The sequence below is a fragment of the Hydra vulgaris genome, chromosome 12, assembly GCF_038396675.1.
Source record: "Hydra vulgaris chromosome 12, alternate assembly HydraT2T_AEP".
Lineage (NCBI taxonomy): Eukaryota > Metazoa > Cnidaria > Hydrozoa > Anthoathecata > Hydridae > Hydra > Hydra vulgaris.
Window position 1 is genome coordinate 36,861,955 of NC_088931.1, and position 17,230 is coordinate 36,879,184.

Genomic DNA, 17,230 nt, shown 5'->3' on the forward strand with positions numbered 1-17,230 from the left:
AGTTGAGTCAACGTATGTAAATACATCGCGAACGTTGCTGTTTTCTCCAATGCAATAACAACGTTGATCCAATGTTAGTTTTATCGTATTTATATTAATAAAAACCTGAATAGCGACGCGATTAAAAATAGTTAGAAAAATTACATTAGTCCAACGTATGTAAAAACATCACAAAAGTTGGTTGTTTATCCGATCTAAAACCAACGTTGATCTAATGTATAGGGATCAACGTTGATTCAATGTATATGAATCAACGTTGACCAAATGTGTATAACACCATAGTAATCCAATCTATATGGATTAACGTTAATCCAATGTTTATAACCCAACTTTAATCCAATGTGTATGGATTAACGTTGGATTATATACATTGGATAAACATTGCTCCATATATATTGTAATAACGCTGGATTATATACAGTGGATCAACGTTGTGTTTGTATCGAGATAAAGCAGATATACATATATATTTGAATAATTTTTAAGAATTATTTTTCATTTAAATATTTCAGTTGGTTATATGGAAATATATTTTACTAAATTTTTCTCTTTCTTATATAACAAAATATCAAGCCACAAGCAAAACAAGCATGAATAATGCTTGATTTATCAGATGCTTGTTATAATTGTCATAATAATCTAAAGTAATATTAATACTTATATAAATTAATACTAATAATCTCTACAAGGCAGACGCCGGAGGAGAGAAATAAACAACAATATGATACTAATAATACTAGAGTAATATTAATACTTTTTTAACCTTTAACATTTTTTGTGAATAAATTTGTATTAAAAATATTTTCTGTCAAGTGGAGAATGGAGGTCTGAAACTAAACATATGAGCTAAAATAAAACAACGGCTCGTTGTATGTTTAGTAAAGATTTCCTTCCCTCTTGCAATTTTTTATGTTATACAACAAGATTATTATTATATATGATTAGCAAATCACTGCCAGCCCTTATTTTATGAAATATAATTTTAACACATAAGTTTATTATCTATAGTGTTCGTAACGTAATGTTTATGTAAAAGTCCTGTAATTCTTTTTTAAGTTTTATTGCATTTAAATCATTCATTTTACCTTATGAACCTTTCCTTAACCTATTTTAAAATTTCTCCTTTTTTTAACTTAATCTAAACTTTCGATTTCTTTCCGCACAACAGCTAAAAATCAAAAAATACAAAAAAATATAAAATCAAAAAACAAAAATAAAATATAAAATATAAAATCAAAAAACACAAAAAAATACAAAAATTATATAATAAAATATACAAAACAGATTATGTATATAATTACGAAAGCTTGTAAAACCATATATTGTAAAAACTTAAAAACCTTAGTTAATGTTATTAAAAAAATTGTAAATATTTATTATTTTGTAATAAAAAAAAAAAAAAAAAATATTAATACTTATTTAAATTAGTTTTTACGTTTTTACTAATACATTGATTAGGTAACCTAATTTATTATCATGACTTGCACATCCTTCATCTAGCGCAATACCTGACCGCATTTCTTAAGGTCAATGAGAAGGGTCAACGCAACGCACAATAATGTTTTATCAACGTATGTGTGCTAGCTTGGGTTAAGAATCTTTACAAAAAATTGCGGTGATAGAAACCAGTAAACAAAAATACCCCAAAACACTTGCAGCTTCAACCCCAAGTATGAGAGTGCTGAGTTGATAATGTATTTAATTTGCTATCTTGCTCTTAATTCATCAACAGCTCATAAGTTTCATGATGCAAATAACAGAATAAAAAGTATAAAAAAAACCTATCGACAAACCTAAACTTATTAAGGTAACAAATTGGAATATTCTGGAACGACTCATTGAAATAACTCATTATTTTCACACTTGGGGTAGGCCTGCAAATTTTTAATAAATATTTTAGAAAAGTCGTCAAAAAGATTTTTTTTGAATAAATATATTTATTTAAGTAAATTAAAATACATTATTAAATCACAACCTACAAATTTCAGGTAGTTATGCAATAATGCAATTTCAGGCAATAATGAAACACAAAATCTTCTAGGCAGAAAATAAATCACAATGTTAAGAACTTATTTTTATTAAATTAAACGTAAAACGGTTATAAAATTTAATCTTTTAATAGATGACATTTTGGTACTTTTGCTCGTAACTATTTTATATGATTTTTTTAAATAGACTTTAAAGCCTATCAAAAAAATCATACAAAAAAGTAAATACAAACAAAATATAATACAAATATAAAACAAAAGTAAATACAAACATAATATGAATTTATATTTTGTTTCTGATCTGCTTTCGTAGAAGGCTTCAGATAGTTTTGCTAGATATTTCTTTCAGCACAGTCATTTGTAGTAGAAAGATATTTAACAAATAAAAAGAGTTTTCAAAACTATCAGTATTCTCTCAGGATTTTACTTCACCGCAAATCCATTATTCAACTTCACTCTTACCAAAAGAAGTTTTCTTTCGATATCAATGGAATATTTTGAGAATATACAACTTGGAATGTAGGAAATTTAAGTATGATGTTAATCATTTTTTTTTTCTGTCCAAAATGTTTATTGGGAACTCTAGAGTAAAAGCTACTGGTTGTGGTTTGAGAGTATAAACTCTAGTTATGGTTTGGGAGTATAAACTCTTGTCTAATAACTATGCTTAGATTATTAGTTTATTTCAGTAAAACGAATCAATTAAAATAATAGTTTCTTCGACGCAACACTGTCTCATATCGTTTCTTTAATTACGAACACCATGAGCTAAGGAGTTAAATACAAGAGTGTGTTAAGGACTTACCAAGTTGCAAAAATACTTTTTTGGCAGAGCTTTAGTAGACAAAAAAGAAAGCATCTTTTACAAGGATGTACAATACTAACTCAACTTCTTGGTTTTCAATTCAATTTTACAAGATTATCTACTGTGTTCACATTTGCAAAAAATGCCACTTCTTATTTAATTTTAAATACAATGCTGACGTCAAAAAAAAAATTATTCTGTTAAAAGTAATCTCCAACTGTTCCCCTATATATTCTAACTTTTTGCCTGTTTTAAGATGCTGCCCCAGCTAGGGCACATACGTTAATAAAACGTTAGAACAATGTTGTGCGTTGCGTTGGTCCAACATCGCTTTTATATCACTTTGGTTACAAATGCGACGTCGCCAACAAACAAAAAACAACGTTGGTCCAACGTTGTATTTTAAATCGCCATTGCGTAATGTTTCACGTTTATTCAACATTGTATTTTATGTTGGCACAACATAAAATACAATGTTGAATAAACGTGAAATACAACGTTGATCCACATTGGATCAACGTTGATCCCTATACATTGAATCAATGTTGAGATTGGATCGAAAAAACAACCAACTTTTGCGATGTATTTACATACGCTGGACAAATGTAATTTTGCTAACTATTTTTAATCACGTTGTTATTAAGTTTTTTATTAATATAAATACGATAAACTGACATTAGATCAACGTTGTATTTGCATTGGAGAAAACAGCTGACGTTCGCGATGTACTTACATATATTGGCCCAACGTAAGTGTGCTAGCTGGGGCAGATTGCTTTAATTTTAAAAATGTTTAATATATCCGTTTATTAAGATTCCCCTGTTTATTAGATTTTCTAATTGAATATTTCGGACCCTCTTATTTTTTAAGATCCCCTGTTTAATTGGCAGGTGAGAATATAAATTTATTCGCTATATTTTGAACTGAACATCTTAAACCTTCATCGGAGTTTAAAAAAATGCTAATATAAAAACCGTTCCAACTTAAAATGTATATAACTTGTCCTTTTAGCATCTTAATTAGGCGATATTTCGTCTGACTTTTTTTTCCCGTGAAAGTCAGACGAGAAAACTTTGGTTAAAAAAATCATGCAGAAAAATATTTAATAATTATTTTTAATAACAGGGTCACTAAAATGCTTTTGTAAAAAGTTAAATGAAAATGTATGAATAAAAAGAAAATTAATTTGTTTCCTACTCGATAGCATCTTTTTTTTAAATTACTGTAAAAACCTAATTTAAAACAATTTTAAATCTTTTTAAAGGCTAACAAAATAAATAATAAGAACCCCCTAAAACTACGCAATTTTCCATTGTTTTTTTATATTATCAGAGTAAAGCCGAAGCTGCGGTTGATTGTAAAATGCAGTAGCACAATAACCAAAGTTTCGTCCGACTTTCCAAACTTCACGGGAAAAAAGGTCGTATAAATAAGCTTTTTCAATTTATTTAAAGTTTATCTTTGGCAACCTAGTGTTTAAATCATGCTTAAATATACTTTTTTTATGGAGAGGTTCAGGTGCTAATCAATTTTGCTTTTGAATAGTAATTTTAACTAATGTCTGATCTTAATTAATAAAAATCTTTTTTTATTTTTATAAGAGAGTTTTTATAAGAGAGTTTATAAGAGAGTTTTACCGACTTTTTATTTATTTCTACTTTATAACTTTTTAATTTATTTTTTCAAAAGAAAAGTTAAAACGTATAAATTTTATTGTAAGTTATATGTTGTTCAAATTTATTCTTATGCATTTATTTATTTACTACTTTTTTTCCTACGAATTTGTTATTTCACTTTTTTTTAACAAATTATTTCATTATTTTAAATCAAATTTGATAAATAGTGTTTGCAATATTTAAAAATGGATCAATTAAATAAAAATGTTTCCCCTATAACATTTTAAAGTTATGTTATGTCTTAATCGGTTACAATTGGTAACAAGGTTACATTCTCTAACTTTTAATTAAATATTAAGTAAATAAACTTGATAATGCAGTAAATGTTTGTTTTATATTGCCGTGTTGCTAAAAATCATCTTTTATTTTATTTTTATTGTAAAATAGCTTCGTCTCAATTGGTTACTTTGTCACGAAAAAAAAAAAAATTCTCAGTTCGCAACGTTACGTCTCAATTAGTTTTCTTTTTAACTATATAAAGTGTAACCAAATAAGACGTAACATAACGTTACTATATATAGATTCGAGACGTAACTACGTGACGTAAATGGATTTTTTTAACGTTACATTATGTCTTAATTGGTTACACTCTAAAAAGTATCAAGATAGACGTAAGGAAACGTGAAATAAATTAAAATTGTGACGCGTTAAATTTGCAAATTGGTATGGTGGTTTATTCTCCTCCAGCTAATTGCCATACGGAGACCACTATACCATGGCACGCAGAGACATGTTCAGCCCCTAGTAGGGGGGCGTCATTACCGCTCTACGGCCAAGAGTAGAGTGAGTTTTGGAAGAACGAAGATATGTTAGAATGAAAGATAGAAGAAGTCGGGTTAGAAAGATAGCATAAAGAAAAGCGGACAGAAATTGCACACGATGTTAGAGGGTGCAATCGGTGGAAAACATGCTGAAATTAGGTTAACCTAATGACAGCAATTTTAACGTATAAATTAATTTTAATTAATATCTAACATTACAATTAATAGGGTTACAGTAAATAAGATATATATAAGGAATTAGATTGCTTGTGGGTTAGTTTTTTTTTTAAATACGTTTTTTTATTACAATGGTCTGGACAAATGCATTCAGGGCATTTACAATATTGTTAATTCAACAAATTTGTTAAATACTGTAATTCATTTATGAGTTATGGTATTCAACGATACATTTGTTAAGACATAAGTAACTAAAAAAAGTTTTAGAAAAATATTTTTTTGTTAAAAAATTCAAATCGCAAATTTGCAAATAGTTAATTGCAACTTCGCGAATCGAAACGTTGTTTTCGTGACAAATTTGTTATAAAAAAAAATTAGAAATAATTTTTTGTATATTGTTAAAAGTTTAAAAAAATACTAGTATGGTTTTTCTTAACTTATAAATATTAATTAAAAAAAAAACCATGACACTTATAATTATAACAGTGCACTTTTAATAAGTGTAAACTAAGACGCAACATAACGTCAAAAAATCTATAGGTATTTTAAATGCGTCTCACATTTATATTATATAAAGTAACATCACGTTTTATTTGATCAAAAGCTTTTAAATTTATAAGTTTAGAAAATAATCTTTGTTTAATAAAACCCACAAGCAATCCAATGTAGTTATTATATATTTTTAATTTTTTTTTACATAAAAAAGATCTCAAATAATTCTTGTTTCTTATAAAATAGCTAAATTAGATTGCTAGTGGGTTTGATTTGAAATGAAACTTTTTTTAAGTCTTATAAACGGCGTAAATCGTTATTAAATCCGAAGACGGCATATTAAAACATTTTTAAAACTCAAGTTTTTTTTGCAACTTTTTTGATTAAAACTTAGATTTCAATGCGGTAGAAAAGTATTATTTTGAGGTACTTGAAACAATACACAGTTGATGTATGAAGACTCCATTGCGCCTGTACCTTATATTTATATCTGTAAATGGCGTAAACACGATTTGGGGGAGGGGGTAATCAGGGGTCAATTATAAAAGAAAGAAGACACTAAACTAAAAAAAAGGTAGGTACGTTAAAAGCGCAGGTTCTTTTATTGAGGTGGAAGGTACTAAAAAAAGCGTATATTAAAATTATAAAAAAAGACACTAAACTAAAAAAAATGTAGGAACGTTAAAAGCGTAGATTCTTTTATTGAGGTGGAGGGTACTAAAAATGGGGGAGGGGAAGAAGGATTGAAATAAAAGCGTACGTATTTAATGAACGACTCCTAATTAGAAATACATTTATACATATACAATTAGCAATGATAGTTAAAATTATGCTTGCAATTTTCGGCTTTTAAACTAGGCATAAGGGGTGTTCAAAAATTTTTTATTATAAAACGAAAATACACAAGAAACCCAATATGGAGCAAATATGAAAAAAATACGATTACAAAAAAAAAAATTCTAAAAATATTGACATTTACCTTGTGCTCAAGCAGCAAAAAACCCCGGAAAATGCGCTAAATATTTTCTGAAAACAAAATTTTTTATGTGATAATGACCCAAATTTTTTTTAGATTGTTATGTATTCCGGTTTTTTCATAAATGTTGTTTAAGTTAAAAAAAAAGGTTTAGGAAAAAAAAAACTATGGGCAAATACGCAATAAAGTTTTATTTTTTTGACTAAATTTTGCGAAACTTTATTTTATTTTAAACAACAAATACGAAGAAACCAGAAAACACAATAATCTAAAAAAGAAATTGGACCATTATAATCACATTAGCATTTTTTTTTTACAAATATTGAGATTTACTTTGCGCTCAAAGTCAAATAATTTGGGGACAATTTGGGGCATTTTTCGAGGTGTTTTGCCGCTAAATTTATTTATTTTGTCAAAAAAAGTTTTACTGTTGTGCTAATGTGATTTCAATAATTATATAATTGGATAAATGTTTTTTTTTTTTTTTTACCGATTCTATTCCTTTAAAGATGTAGATTTTATTTTTATATTTTAAAGATTCTTTGCAGCTAAGATCGCAAAAACGCATTAACCTCCCATAAGGTAGCAGAGGCGCTCGGGGATCAATTAAAACGAATGCCAATGCATGCAAAACGCGCAGTAATCAAGGCAGAAGCCAGACTAATAGGCATACCTAGTCGGGCACCAAAGAAGGCTAGTATTGCACCTGAATCTATTGGTAATGATAATTCTGACAGTAACGCCTTTGATGATATTTGCAACGATGATAGTTCGTTTACCAAAGACAGTAGTTAGAGGCAAAATGTACACAGATTATATTATTACTATGTTAATTATTTTTTTCGTTATAATAAACTTCTGAATTAAATGCTTTTTTCTGATCGCCATCAATAAATTTTATATGAAATTTGAAATATATATGAAGAGGAGGGAGGAGGGTAATCAGGTGCGATCAATCCCCCTTTATTTGCATATTCTCTTTATTTCAAACAACTTTTAAATGTAAAATTAAGAAAAATTTATATTTACTATTATAATCTGCCTTTTTTCTATAAATTTTCACGTTACGGGTCCGTATATATATATATATATATATATATATATATATATATATATATATATATATATATATATATATATATATATAATATATATATATATATATATATATATATATATATATATATATATATATATATATATATACACAACACATAAACGACTTATTATTAATGTTAATTACAATATTTTAAATCTAATTACGTTAAAACTTTAATATAAATAAAACGCTTTTAAATTTTTTTTATTTAATCAGCGTAACACTTCTTTTGTTTTTATTACCCCACAAGCAAAAATGTGTATATAATGTCAATTTTGACAATTTTTAAGTATAATTATGATAATTAAATTATATAATGGTTAGGTTTATGTTACTATCATTTAATAAGAGGATATATTTAGTAACTTAGTTTTTGTTATAAGTTTTTATGTGATATACATTGTGTGATTGGCATTAGTCTATACCTTACTCTCTAGACAATGGTACGTTCTTAATTGCCTATATTATATAGGCTATAAGAGTAAATTGCAGCAATACTGTAGGCCGATAATTAGTGTTTAATCGCATACTAGATAACAATTAAATATCGTTTATATGAAAGTCGCCACTGGTGATCAAGATCCCGTTTTATTAGGTCAAAATGTTACGTATTAATACGCTATTGGTTACATCTCGGATACGTAAAAATTATACTTTTGCACGTAACGTTACGTTACAATGTTACGTATCATTACGTAAAATTTTACGTCTCGGTTACGTAAAAATAACGGACATTTTGCACGTATTGTTACGTTACAATTTTACGTATCGTTACGTAAAATCTTTCGTCTCGGTTACGTAAAAATAACGGACATTTTGCACGTAACGTAACGAATCTTGTTTACGTTACAATACGTAATGTAACCTGAAAATGTTATAGGGGTTTAAAGTTCTTGATATTTTCATAGTTTTAAAACTAATTTTTTCTCCCTAATTACAAGTTAATGATATTTCTTGTTGTTAATGACGTCTTATGTAATTATTTGATAATGGTTGTATAATCATTTAGATCGTGCATAATCACAATATTAATATCGTCATTTATCATTTAAGATTAGTTTAAAAATCTTACGCACTTACAATTGTATGTAGTGATGAATATGACACGGTTTGTAAACGGTATATCAAAATATTTACAGTACCGTTATATCAATTAATTCATTTTTTTTCAAAAAAAAAAAAAAATTTATTTAGTCAACACTTTTAAACATTTTAAAGATTGCGTTTTGTTTCAACCTGATTACAAAAATCTTTTTGTGATCAGATTGTATTTTGCCAATACTAATGAGTGAATAGTATTGAAAAAATACGTGGTCGCAAAATACAGTTTTACGTGGAGAGTAAAAATCACATCACAGTAAAAATTGAATATAAGATTTTTACGCTAACGTTTACATTTACGTTTTAAGCGAATAAAGTTTACTATAAAACTTTTATTGGGGAGTAAAAATTTATTATTAGTAAAAAATTTAGTAGTAAACATATCATAAAACACCAGAATTTAAATAAGTAAAAAATCCCTATAGAGTGTTATTTGGCCCTACAAATATGCATTCTTTATTTTAAATTCTCTTGCAAAAAAAAATTTTAACAAAGTTTAATTTTCTTGAAAATATTTTATTATTGGAAAAATTCAATTCAAGCCGTTATCAAAATAACTTAATTTTATTAATTCTTGATGAATATAATGTTGCATTTTCAATTTACATTGTCTAATGAATAAACTTAAGGATTTAATGCTATGGTCATTCCTTATCTAATGCAAATATTCATTCAGCATGATTTACAGAAACTTGGTGTTCTGACAAATATTCCAACACAAAATTAAATCACTAACTCCGCTTACTAAAAGATTATAGACATTTTCGAAACTCTCTATAATAAACATTTTCCAACGGTCAAAAAAAAAATAGAAAAAAAAAAGCGAAACAACTGACCACTTCATGATTACCAGAGAAATCAGAAAATCGTCAAAACAAAAACAAAAACTCCACATTAAATATCTTAGAAATAAAAGCGAAGATAATTTGTCTAAGTATAAAAAGTTGTTAAAATTAAAATTGTTTTTGAAAAAATAAAATTAAAATCTAAAACGCTATTTTCTTCAAAGCAAATCTAAAAATTTCCTGGTGATAATAAAAAAAACCCGGGAATTTGTGAAAGAAATAATTGGTCAACATAAATACCTCCGAAAATTCTCATAAATGAAAAAGAATGTAATGATAAAAAAATTATATCTGAAATATTTAACAAATACTTTGCAATAATAACTTGCTTTTAAAACTCAAACTACAAGCTATTCATTTGAAAATTACATTAAAGACTAACATTTTGTTAATCTATAGATCTTCGGAAACTTCCTCCTTAACTAACTACAGACCAATATCAATCCCTCCCGTATTTTCGAAACTTTTCAAAACTCGAACGAATAATCTGCAGTTAATTGTATAATTACCTAATCATAAACACAAACTTGAATAAAAACCAATATGATTTTTAAGCACAGCAATCAATGGAGCATGCTATCTTAGACCTCACCATTAAAATTAGTGAATCAACCTGTGAAAAAAAGGTTGTATTGTATGTTTTTGTAGACTTGTCAAAAGCGTTTGACACAATAGATCATGAAAAATATGGATTAAAAAACCAAACACTGCAATGGTTCAAAATTTACCAGTATAACAGACAACAGTGTGTTATTATTACAAATGAAAATTACCACACCAAACTATTAAGATTAACATTAAGATTAATTTGGTGTCCCTAAAGGTTCCATTCTTGCTCCTCTTTTGTTCTTAGTTTTTAACAAACTTCAGTTTACAATGTTTTCAGACGATACAAATTTATTTTATTCTTCAGAAAACATCATAGATTTGTAAGATAATGTGGACATAGAACTCCAAAAACTAAATATCCTAGCATATATTGTTTTAGTGGATTTGCAGCGGACCTATATATTCATTTTTTAGCGGTTTATTGGAGCTTTGCTCATTGATTACTTAGTTGACCATTAGTGGCAGCTGCTATAAGTGGCAAGCCAATAACTTTCCGACATATTAATAGAGTGTAGTCATTGGTCAGCCACTTTTGGCGACTAATAATAATGGTCCACTAAGTATCCGATACGTAAAAATACAGCGGTCTTCTAAAAATGCCTATACAGGTCCACTAAAATTCTACTATAGAATGTTTACTGGGATGTATGGTCTAAAATAAATAAGTTTTCATTCAAATCAGCTAAGAAACACACTACTAAATATTCTACCTTCGCTAAAAATAGAAAATATAATAATTGAAAGAACTCGTGAAAATAAATTTTCATAAGAACAAATTTACACACACTGAACTCCTATTTAAAGAAATGAAGGCGCCTTATATTTATCAACATATACCAAAATATATTGTTTATGCTAAAATTTAAATTAGGTCAAGCATCATATCATTTTATAAATAACTTTTTATATAAATAACAATAATAAATACAACACCAGAGAAACAGGAAACTTTATCACACCATTCAAAAAAAAAAAAAAACTTTTCTAATTCTCTATTTCATATCGTGGCCTCTATTTCATATCGTGGCCTCTATTTATACAACAAACTAGTAACTAAAAATAAATCATCCAGATAATCAAAATTCTTTAAAAACAAACAAGTTGAAGAATTTGACCCTGAATTGAAAAAAGTATTAAGAATTTTTCTAGCAGACAATGAATTAAATTACATATATATCAACTACAAAGTGAACTAACTTGTCAATGTATCTAAATAACCTTCGCCTTTTTCTAACAATACATTTAACAATTTTATTTATTATCCTGCATCTTGTTATGTTTTATTTTTATTTATATGAGTTAATTTTTTTTTTTTTTTTTTTACCATATAAATTTATTCAAGTCGTAAACCATAATATAAATACAAATAGCAAGGGCAAGAAAAAGACATAATTTGTCTTATCACCAAACCGCTTAGTCTATACCGTAAATATAAAACAACAAAAATTAAAAAACGTAACACTATATATAATAAAACTATTTTTTAAAGACTTTATAAAAGAAAAATCATCGGTCCTAAAGTCCTACTTTAACTTTTCGTTTTGTATTGGTTAAGAAAAATTAAAAAACGAAAGAAAAAAAAAGTAATTAGTACAAAGCATGCAAGCAAATACGCCTAATCCTGAAGCTTTGCTTTTACACGAGTATATACCTTGAATTATGTGAATAGTTCTTATAAATCTTATAAATCCTATTTAAAGATCTTATAAATCGTAATTTAAAGAATATTAAAGCTTTATTTATTTAAATAAAGCAAAGTTTATCTAATGTAGTTGAAAAAATGAACTTTAGTGCACTTAGTATTTTTTTTTAAAAGTTTATTTTTATTTACAATAATGGACTCATTGGTATAAAAAGCTAACAAAGCCAAGCACTTGTCTAAGTTTACCTTTACAAATGCTAACAAAGCCAAGCACTTGAATAAGTTTTACCTTTACAAGGCTAAGCATTGTAATTATCATAAATCGTCATAAAAAAATGTCTCCTGTTTTTAACAAAAATCCTTTCTTTTTAAGAATTTCCGATATGAATGCTTTTATTCCAATACACACATAAAAAAAGAAGAATATACTGCTTTAAAATATAAGTTTAAACATGTTTGTTTTATGTTTTATTTTGTTAATGATTAACAAAATAAAACATTAAACAAACATGTTTAAACTTATATTTTAAAGTAGTATGTTCTTTTTTTTTTTAATTTTAAAATAAAATTTAAAATATTCTTTAATTAAGTTAAAAATACTGCGCATAAACTGCTTATCAAGCAAAGAAAGGATCCAGAAATGGAGGGCTAACCTTGGGCAACATTACAAATATCATATGGAGTGCTAAGTCCTGTAGCTTACCTTCTCGTTGGTGCACTTCGTTAATAAGTTAGTCGAGTATGTAATGTCTAACTTATGAACAAAAATATCCAAGGCATCATTTTTAATAAACTTAGACTCTTTTGACTTTTTTAAACCAAAGGTTGAAAGAAATTGTATCAACCCTTTCCCATTCTTTGTGCCTCTTCGCCACCTCTTTAATCCCTCTTTACTGGCTAGTATTTAAAAATAGACATCACCCATAAAAATTCTGCATCCGCCCCTATTGAAGAAAGTATAACAGACTAGCTGTAGGGAGAACGAAGCCGAAATTTTTTTAAATTGTGGTTCAGTTTATTAATTCAAATTTAATAAAAAAATTTATTATTTGTTGCTTCAAAAAACACAACAAAAAAATAACAATAAAGTCTTAATAATGTTTACGAATTTTCATAAACTTCCATCTTTTATTTGCAATGCACAGTGGGTCAAAAGTGACATTTTCTAGCCAAAACCTCTAAAACCAAAATTTTTTTATTTTTTTTTATTTGAAACAGTTTATTATATTGAAAAAAATAATTTGTGGAAAAAATAACATTTGTTTTTTAAAAACTTTAAATTTTATTAAATAATTACGCAAATTATTAAAAAACTCATTTATTTTTCATTTATAAAAAATTCCGTTTTTACCCAACAAAATTAACAACAAGGATATTATTTAAACTTATGTTTTACGCAGAGTATTCTATCGTTGGCTCTTTCAATAGTTCAAGTACACCAGATGGTAGACTTTTTTTTTTGTTATGTATCTTCTTTCTTAATGTGCAAATTAAAGGATCAGATGCACATAAAAGGCGATGAAAAAGGTCTATATTGTTTTTTTTCCGATCGCATTTTCTTGAAAAATTTTCACGAAAAATTTTAAAAACCTTTTTGGTAGCCTCTTGAGCCTCTTCAGAAAACATACCTAATGGAAGAGTAAATAGTTCGATGACTTCATTGTCATGAATCAAAATCTTATGAAGTGTTTGGGTCATAGGATATCAAGGGTACAGGAATACATAGAGCGAAGCAGTTTCCCAACAGAATGTTTTAAATTTGGATGAGTTAATTTCATAACCACTTGATATTGTGGCCAGAATAATATGAAACCTTTTCATAAGATCTACATCGATGTTCATTATACTAGCTGAGACATCGTATTGCTGAAAAAATCGCCTAGCTGTGTTGCCATCGTTTGATGTACCTGCCCCACCTATTCTCGGTTGGTTTATGACAAGACCTATCCTTGTTCGAAATTCAGCACAGACTTCAAGCTTTCTCAGTTTAACAATATTTTTTTCGTCTTGATTTCTAGCCTGCCACTTCATAATCGGCATCTTATAAGAGATATGGAGCATACATTCTAAAAACCTTATCCAAGCATGCAAAGTTGAAACGCCATGTTTTATATTGCCTTCTAAAGTTTTTTTTTGAACAACTAAAGATAAATTGTTCATTTCGATTGGAGATGCACCACACACTGAACAGCATTGGTATGAGTTGGTTGCTGTGGAAATAATAGTTTGAATTTTTCCATCTATCATTGTTAAATTTACAATATGTTGTATTTCAACTTCCTTTGTTGTACCGTCTTCCAATAAAACAGGTACAACAGATAATGTTATCTCTTTAATAGAAGCCATAATTGACTCATATTCTGCAAGAATTACTTCATTTGATTCTTTTCTATACTTAAATCTCAGAGGTCTGCAGTAATTAGTTGACGATAGTTTCGGATTTCTCCAAACAACCAGTTTTTTGTCATCTTTGAAACAATATAGTTCTAGAGGAACCAAGCAAGTTATGAAAAGTGATTCATCTGTATGAAGTTCACTAGAAACATCTGACAGTTGTTTATAAACAGATTGTCCTGTTGCACCATCAAAACCAGCTTTGTATATTATAAATAGTTTAGTACAATCTTTAAGCACAGGTGAATTTAACACAACACTATAAGCTCAACATATTCTTGATGCAGTATGAAAAAGAAGAGCTTGTAATGGAACCTCTGCAGAGTAGTCACTGACCTGAATGTTTTCAGGGTAGCATTTAATTTTAGCCTCTTTTACAATATGATAGGATGGGTATAGAGAGCTGAATGGAAGAGCATTGTTTCTTAAATGCTGATAAGTTTATTTGGATAAATTAGCTTCTAAGACTAGCGCTAATAATTGTTCTGAATTAAGTGATTCTGTCGATAATTCTTTGTTGCATATTTTTTTAACCACTTTTGCTTCTATAAACCTTTTATCCCTTTTCAAACTTTTACTTGCTGCATATAAAAGCTCGTTTAAATTATATTTACTCAAAAGCTCTTCAATTATGCGATCTTTAGTTCTCACAGACGCATCTTCAAACAAAATCGAAGGGCGTCCACCTTAAAGTATAATATTATTTTATCAATTATTAAATCGTCGTAATAATAATACAAATAAATTATACACATTATAATAAATTTACACATAGTTAAAGTAGACATACCACAGGTTTTTGTTTCGATTTTTTTTTTACAGTCAAATATAGTTTGGTTTAACCAAACTTTATATCTTTTTTCAAATACTGCACTTGTTCTATTCGATTTTTTCCACTTGATTTTTAGCTTGGTAAATGAATTTTGAAATAATTGACAAGTTATCATTAGATTCTTCAAAATTGCTTTGGGAAACAAAACTCAAAATCTTTGTATGTAAATCATCATTTTGTAGTAAATTATTTTCTATTATATACAGCGGTGGCCAAAAATTAAAGACCACTCTTTTTTTTTTCAAAATTTATTTTTAACCTTAGTATAATTTTATTTTGGAAAAAGGTATCAAAAAAAGAAAAACATTTTTAGAAAGAATTTTTATTGTATTTTATATTTATTATAAAAGAATTTATAATTTTTTTACAAAATAATGTTAAAAAATTAAAAAACTGACTAGTAAAAAATATAAATGGGAAAAAAAATTAGACAAAATTTTAAGACCAGTTTCAAAAATATTTCAAAAAGCAATAAAAAAATAATTTAGAAACGTGTTGTTCCTTCATTTGTTTTCAAACACTCTTGTACTCGTTCTGGCATTGAATTCATTAAAGTTTTGATTACTTCATCAGGCACATTTTTCAAATGATGAGAGATAGAAGATTTCAAATCTTCCAAATTGTAAAGTTGTTCTTTACCAAGCTTGTGATCTAGCCACGACCATAAATTCTCTATTGGATTCAAGTCTGGACTATTGGCAGGCCATGGAAGCACTTGAATTCTATTAGAATTGAACCAATCTCTAACAACATGCGCTTTATGACACGACGCATTATCTACCTTTAAAATAAATCCATCTTGCAACTGCCATAAATGAATGCTAGGAATAAAAAAGTTTTCCAAAATTTTGATGTACCTTTCTTTGTTGAGTCTACCATCGAATAAATGAAAAACGCCAACTCCACAGCACTCATACAGGCCCAAATGTCTATTGAACCACTGCCTTGTTTTGTTCGTTTCAAAATGCATGATTCATCGAACCGTTCGCTTGGAAGTCTACGCAACATTAGGCGACCTTTTCCGTTGTCTACCTCAACGTTCATTTCATCACTAAAGACCACACGGTTCCGCTGATCTGTTGACCAATTTTTATGTAGTTTGCACCACTCTTTCCTGGCAAATTTTTTTTTTTTATTTAAGCGTGGTTTTTTTGCAGCAGCACGCCATAAATAATTTAATTTGTGGAGGACCCTTCGCACAGATCTAGGGCTTGCTTTCAGACCGTTTGACAGTGTCCGTTTCGTAGACAAGTCTGTAGATGATGCTTGTCTGTTTTCTTTCATTAATCTCACTAACGAGCGAACATCACGGTCATTTGAAATTTTATTGCGTCCAGTCCAATGACGATCATTAATTGACCGGGTCTCTTTGTATCGTTGAATTATGTTAATAATGCAAGAGTGAGATCTTCCGAGCTTTTCTGCTATTTGTCTGATGTTATAGCCTTCTTCTTTTAATACAAGAGCCGCGTATCTGTCTTTTTCTTCGATCTTTGCACGCATTTTTGCAATATTTTTATATCCTCATTGCAATTCAAAAAATAAATGTTTATTTGATATCGAAACTTTACGTTGGCTATAAAATAAAATGTCGAAAGTTTTCGACATTTTATTTTATAGCCAACGTAATAAGCAATTAAGACAGTTAAAAAAAATAATGGATTATTATTTTTAATAAGTCCAAATTAAAGATTTGAAAGTGGTCGTTAAATTTTGTCCAATTTATTTAAAGAAGATTTATAAGTACTCATCAGTTTTTTAATAAGTTAAACGCTATTTAATTAGAATTAGATTTAAATAATTATACCACTTTAATCCGTATGTTTTAATTAA

General features: G+C 27.8%; 1 protein-coding gene across 2 annotated transcripts in view; it reads right to left on the minus strand.

Annotated features, from left to right (window-relative positions):
• The window catches only part of LOC101235862 (voltage-dependent calcium channel subunit alpha-2/delta-1), a 63,880-nt gene that overhangs the window by 3,559 nt on the left and 43,091 nt on the right, over positions 1 to 17,230 (minus strand). The window lies entirely within an intron of this gene.